Raw genomic sequence first — 7,671 nt, 5'->3', positions numbered from 1 at the left:
AGTCTAAAACTTTTATGGCAAGATCCAGCAAAATCTCAATTTCCAAACATTTAATTTAATATTATTATTTTCTAATTTGTAAAGCAAATTTTCATAAAGTGTATTAGTGTATGCAAGTTTATATATATAAAAAAATAACTTGCTACAGCTTGCTACTCTTCAGCAGCCTAAACTGCTGTGTGGGCTAGCTTTTTAAAAATATATTATTAACTTTACTATATATACATTCAGTTAGCCTCATTTCAAATTTGGTTATATTCCACTTCAAAATCATTGTGTTGTGATTTGGAAAATAAAATTGTTGCATCGTTAAGATTAGAGAATTTACTTTTTTTGTCAGAGTTAAGCAAAAACCAGCTTGAAATATGTGTTCATAATATCTTGAATATCACAGTATTTTTTCACAGGAATTTCCCATTATGGCACAATATTGTTATATCTCAGATGCTTCACATGCATTCAGAATAGTAACAATTTGAGTCAGGACCTCTGTATAAATTAGGGGGATCTGGTTTGGAGTCTAATCTTTTCCAAACATTTTGCCCACCAAATCATCATCATCATCATCATAATCTTTTCCGCTTATCCATTTCAGCCCAGACATCTCTGTCCCCCGCAACTACTAGCTCCTCTTGGGGGATCCCCAGTTGTTCCCAGGCCAGCCAGGATTTAAAATCCCTCCAGCGTGTCCTGGGTCTACCCCGGGGCCTCCTTTCAGTTGGATGTGCCAGTGGGAGGCATCCAGGAGCATCCTCATCAGATACCCGAACCACCTCAACTGACTCCTCTTAATGCAAAGGAACAGTGACTCTTCTCTGAGCCAGCAACTCATCTGTGAAAGCTCATTTCGGACACTTGTATCCGTGATCTCGTTCTTTCTGTCATTACCCAGAGCTCATGACCATAGGTGAGAGTGGGTAAGTTGACAGAACAGTAAATTGAGAGCTTTGCTTTATGGCTCAGCTGTCTCTTCATCATGATGGTCTGGTACAGTGACCGCATTCCTGCAGATACTGCACCTAACATCTGAATCTCACTATCCCTCTTCCCATCACTCGTGAAAAAGAACTCGAGATACTTGAACTCCTTCACTTGGGGTAGGTTCTCACCCGCTACCTGAAGGGAGCATGCCATCTGTTTCTGGGAGATAACCATGGCCTCAGACTGGAGGTGCTGATCTGCATTATGAGTGATTCACACTCGGCTGCAAACTATTCAAGTGAATGCTGGAGGCCTCCATGCAAAGAAGTCAGAAGAACATCGTCCGCAAAAAGCAGAGATGCCACCTCCCGGCATGGAAGCCTTCCTGTCCCAGGCTACGCCTCGCCACCCTGTCCATGAATATTAAGAACAGTAGTGGAGACACAGGCAAAGTCCCAATCACTCCTCTCCAGGTTTCCCAGTCATTGCCAACGTGAGCACTGAAGGAATCATCACAAGTAACAGCTGTAAAATGGACCCAGTGATCACACAGTTTTCAATGGGGAAACCTGTGGTCAATCGTGTCAGTTCCTAAACTGCTTCTTTTGCAATGAAGTGTCCAGTGAAGAACTAGATGGATTGAACAACTGAATGTCACACAAGGCATGATTGCAAGTCAATCAAAGACTATGAGAAATAAGACACCTTATAAGGATTCATAAAATGAACAGCTGTCACTATCAGTTTTATTGCCTCATGATCAGCTGTTTTTACAGGTATGTAAAATAAATATACAGTTTTCATCATGATTAATAAGATATAATACTGACACAAGCCTGTCAACCCGTTCTGAGGAGCACTTTGCAAATCTCCATGCTTCTGGATTGTTCCTTCTTCCAACATTACAGCATAGTGTTTTTGGGTCACAGCTTTATTGCGTCTGTTTGATGCCATCTCTTGCATTTTAGATTAGTACTATTACTCCTATGTTATAAACAGGACAACTGTGTGAAATGTAGAGCTCTGGAATTTGATTCAATGCAAATTATTCTATTTTGATGTCGTTGTGTTTAAATAACAGGTATGAGCCTCTAGTGCTCAGCCAAAAAGATGATGCAGACTGTTTACTTCAACACTTTTGTACACTCGCTTAATAATCCATAGGTACACAGTGTGATAAACACTGAATTGATATCTTTTGTCTTTATGGACTAAATTAAGTAATTTTACTTCAGACTCACTCTCTAACATTAATGTTAATCAAATGCTCTTCAACATCTTTATAAATGCAGTATTTTGCTGCCTTGTTTACATAGGAATCAGCTTATAGCTATCTATTTTGAGTATGGGGGGGGGGCTTTGACTCAGCAAATATGTCCCCCACCAATATCAAACTCACTCCTACTTCCTTGCACCTGCCTTTGCTAATTTTTGCACAGATTGAAAAGTGAGAAACTGAAACACAGTTTAATTAGGCCAATTTTCTGTATTTTTAACACTGATATTAATGTATCTGGTGTTATAGTATTAAGCTACTGATTTAGAGAGAAATTGATGTTATTTAGTTAAATTGTAAACATGCATGTTTATTTTATTACATTTTTTGGGGGTGATATGGGACAGATGGGGTGTGGAAATTCTCTTTCGTCTGAAGTGTGGAATGAAAAAGTTTGAGAACCACTGACCTACTGGAAATGCCTGCTACATATGTGTGTTTTTTGTTGGGCTGAAGTTGGCTCTGCGGATATTGGCTAGCCACTGGGCACGTACCAGCATCATGTTGCAGCATCTACGCAATGAATTTGTACAATGGGGCACACAGCAATGTAATGCTGAATTCTTCACGCACTGGAAGGCACACCTCCCCTCTTTAATCTTGAATCCACACATTCTACATACATTTTTTGTTAACACACTTCCGCAGAAAGGCTCAAACCTGATGTTTTGACCCACAAACTCAAACCCAGAAGTGGATAGGATTCAAGTGTGTGTGTGTGTGTGTGTGGACCTGTCACTGATGTGCGGCTGCTGTGAAGCCTAATCATACATCCCCATCCTAATCCCCCTTCCCCTGGTTTCCTGTGGTTGATGTCGTCATGTGATTGGATGAAATGTACATCAATCAACAGCTCGGCAAGGACCCTCAAAACGAGTAAACGGTTAATGCAGGTCCGAGTATGTACACATATTAATATTTTTGAAAATTAAATGCAAAAACATTAAAATGTCTTAAAAAATATGTAATTGCCTGTATAGTTAACTGTAAAACTGTCTTATATGATTAATGAGAATTATTGAAAAAAAAACATCCCACTAAGAACATTGCTAAGAAAACTTATTAGCAGCTGTTAACTTCATCATATTTGTTAATATTTTCATTCTTTTTTTGTTTTCATGCATAGTGGGGCCATTAATGTTTGTCTATGTTCCTAAAATGCTGAACTGTGACAAACAGTGTGATGGAATTTGTTTATTGAAATGATTCATAATAAATTAAAAGGATTGTTAGTTTCATCTATATCAGCAAAAGCCTGTGTGACTAACTTTGTTTTCCCTTCTTGAAAACTCTGTGAAGGCAGCAGGCTTATGTGTGCATGTGTGTCAGATAACGGTTGACCTTCAGTTCCCTTCCTCTCTGTACTGAGTTGAGATAACTTAAGCTAGTTGAAACGGTCTGGAAGGGGACTCTGGGAGCGGAATGTGTCAGAATATCAGAGATAATTAGAAACAGAGTGAACACCTGTGTAATGTAACATTGTTCAGGCCATATGAGACAATAGAATGATAGTTGTATAAGTAGGGAGGGGCTAGGGGTATAAAGGCTTTTTGAGAAATTGTTCCAGGGGAGAAGGAGAATAGAGGGATCTATGCATTGCATTTCCGTACTCCAATAAATTTGTTACTCACTTTGATACTGATTCAGAGATTCTGATTTTCATTTCTGTCACAATTTTCCACCACATTTTGGCGTTACGAACAGGATGAGCGATGGACTGCAGCAGAGGGGAGAGAAGTGAACACACACCAAGGATGCTCTTCGGCAGAGACTGGGCCCAAAGGCAGGGGAAAATCCCACAGAGCAAGGGAGAAGTGCCACAGGGATGAGTGTCACTGATTGGCCCTCTGCGCGCAGTCCAAGCCTCATTTACAAATACTGGTGGTGAGTGACAGACTCATTAATTTCAGAATAATTATAGTTTAATATATTCCCCTCCACCTTCCCTTAAGCGCTCAGCCCTGGATAAAGTTTAGTTGCATGGTGTAACAAACTGCGTGGCAGTCGGGGCAGGATGCTCGACGGTGCAGTAGTAAAAGAGTAGCCTGCTCAAAGCGAGGCCTCTATTGGTAGACGTATTTTTAGAGCAATAGGTCCTTACCATGGGGAAGAGTGCTAGTAGGTAAAGGGAGGTGAGACTTGGTTGTTGGGGCTAAGTTTTTGAGTCACTAAATCAAGTGAGAGAACAAGATGGGATCCCAATTAGCAAAAGAATTATGCTTTAACAAAAAGAAAAAAAAAAGGTTCACACTGTGGCTCTTTTTAGTCAGATAAGCCAGGATTATGGAACTGATAGTGTAATGTATGTCCCATTGTGGATAAAACATTTCGGATTTCCGAATACTGGGAGCCTCGGTGTGAAATATCTGAACAAGTTTAAAGACAGAGAGAGAGAGAATAGGCAAGAGGGAAAAAACTAAATCAGTGTCTCAGTTGCTGCCAATCCTGACCTTGACGCTGCCCCGCCGAGGAGACCAGCACACCAGAAGCATCACAAACAGGACCCACTAACACAGCGAAAAGGGAAGTACCCACTTCTTCTCCCCTATTTTTCATTAGTGCAACAACTTACAACATGCCCATTAAGTATGCCTAAAATAACTTTAACTGTAGGAGGGATTTTTGGTAGATAGCAGGGCGGGCCATTCAGTAATCAGAACTAATGATTTTTATTGTGAAACACAAGAGGGAAAATCTCAAGCATTAATGGGAGTAGTGAGAGAAGTGTTCAGAAAATATGGTGTCCAGGGTACGTTTACATGTGGCACAGTGTTGATGAACAGGGAGAAACTGTAAGACATTTTCTATCAGAAGCAGAGAAAATGGTGTCAAATCCTTTGCAGTGGAAAAAGAGTAATTTGCATTGCACCTCACATATTAGCCAAGGCCCTGATTATGAATTATGAAAAAATGATTGATGATGATTATGATTATGAAAAAATCGGGATTCACATCGGGAACAGATCCCCTATCAACCACAGCACTCATATGGAGTGTGAAGGGAAATTTGAAATGTATCAAGGACATTTTTTTCTGTTTTAACAAGCACAAGATAGCTGGTTCATAGAACTTTGTTTCTGTATGAAACTGTTATCTTTTTCTCCCTGATAGGTGGCTTAGCTAAGAAAGTAGGTTTTTTGTTCTCGGTTCTCGGCAAAGTGGGGCAGAGCAGAGTAGAGGGTTTTAGCTGCTCTCAGCAAAGGTTACTCAAAGACAATTTTCAGTCTCATTTATTAGTAGGTGATCATTTCCATGACAAACTTGACGTAGAAAACATTTCTCCCCCTCAGTTTTCAAAGTATAGGTTAGACATAACAGGAACTTTCGAAGTGGACAGTTTGGTATACAACGGTATAGCCGCGTGGGGCAGACCACCCGTTATACTATGCTTGTGCACTGAGCAGTGCAGCTGGTTTCAGAACACCAATGAGACATTCAGACACCTCAGCTGGAACACCCCTTTGAGGAGGAGCTAGCTGGGGTCCCTGAAACACTGTGGGCTAAAACTAAGGATGATGTGGGGTTAATTAAAGGGGGTGCACCCGTAACAATCACTCCAAAGAGCTCTTATAGGCCTTAACAACACCAATACCCTCTAAAACCTGAAGCCAGAGGGTATAAAGCCGGTTTTTCAATCTCTACTGAAAGCAGGGGTAATTATTCCATGTCCGAACTCCCCAGTTAGAACACTTATATTCCCTGTAAAAAAAGCCCGGTCGGGATGAGTGGAGGTTTGTTCAGGATTTACAGGCAGTAAATGCTGCAGTTCAAGCTTGAGCACCCGAAGTACCAAAACCCCACACTATTTTGTCCCAAATACCTACAGACCACACACACTTCACAGTAGTAGATTTAGCAAATGCATTTTTTAGTGTACCGATACATCCAGATATGCCTGGGTGACTTGCGACTTTGGGTACATTTGGAAACAGCGTAATTTTCGGACAAGCTCAGGCGCAAAAATAAAACATCACAAACTGATAAATGATCTACTCTCTGCTTTACTACTACCATCTCAGACTGCAGTGGCAATGCGGCAATGTGCGGCACACAACTCAGCAGATGATTTTGTCTGCAAAGGAAATGCTTTTGCAAACCATGTAGCTAAACACACAGCTTGCACTACCTCGGTCGCCACCGTTCAATTTTCTGTGACAGACCAAGAGAAACCAACCCTGCGGGATATTCAGTCCACCGCCTCCGTAACAGAACGAGCTCAATGGTCTAAATTGGGGTCTACTAAGCAAAATGATGTATGGGTCCACACTACTACTGTAGTGGAGATGAACAGATTATTCATTTTAATAAAAGATTTACTTTTTGGGGACTTAGTATGCCAAAGTTACCTTATTATGCTGCAGGACCTCTCTTAGGTCACAGACATCTCCGAGCCACACAAGCCAAGATTGGAATTTGAAATAAGCTTTTCAGAAAGAACTGGCCCCAAATTGGTGCCTGAAGGTCTGTGTCAGAGAGTCATAAAACTGACACTATAGGCCCTTTTAAGGAAAGTTTATGACAGGGCTTTGGAGGATCATGCAACTCTTCTCAAATGCAGAATGCAGAGAGACAGTCCTGAGGATCAGTTATGCTCTGTATAAAGCTACTTAATGGAGAACTTTTCAAACTATAGAATTAAACATTAATTTCCATTGGTTTAAAACAATTTGAAGTTACATATGTGCACAATTGTTTGAAATTAATTCCATTTGGATAATCAAAATGGGTGGGATTCATTTACATGTGTTTAAAGTCATTTTTGTTTTATATGAATTTATGTAGAACCAAGGTAGCCACATGCTATGTGTGTTATGTGTTTATTAATTATGTCTTTGTGTTTACATATAATCCTTTATATTGCAAAAGTATGATTCAAATCTTGGGGTAGTCATTCAAAGGAGATGGTCTTCAAGTCTTTGTCTTATCAAGGGTCATAAATTTAATTTTTTGGCTCCAATATTATCCAATCGGTATTAAAGGCGGGTCTTCTAAACTCTGGTTAAAACCTAGTGGCACCAAATAACACACCCTTCTTCTCTCTGTTTCTCTACTCTTCACTTCCAGGCATCAGACACTTGGGGCTTCTTCAATTCACTTCACACTTTTTCTCTTTTAGACTTTTTCAAGGCTAAAGAGGAAAATGACTGGTTTTGAAATTACTCTGCAGGCGTCAGACTCATGGCTTTCTTAAACAGTCTTGGACCCCTCAAGCGTGGTCCAGATAGAAAACTATAGATTAAGAAAAGCTATAGTTTAACTCTAGCAAAAATTCAATGCCACACCCAGAGCATGAAGGAAACCTTAGACCTCTGACCCTCCAAGGGACGAGAAAGCTTCCGGACCAGCAACGAAGAAGAAGGCCACACGCACCCTCAGAATGATCTTCTGAGATGAGGCCCAGGAGAGACCTGCTTGGACGGTCTCTCACAAGGCGGCAGATCAGCGATGATGGAGAAACCATACAGAGAAATTCA

Source organism: Hoplias malabaricus, chromosome 14, assembly GCF_029633855.1.
Source record: "Hoplias malabaricus isolate fHopMal1 chromosome 14, fHopMal1.hap1, whole genome shotgun sequence".
Lineage (NCBI taxonomy): Eukaryota > Metazoa > Chordata > Actinopteri > Characiformes > Erythrinidae > Hoplias > Hoplias malabaricus.
This window is presented reverse-complemented; position numbering follows the sequence as displayed.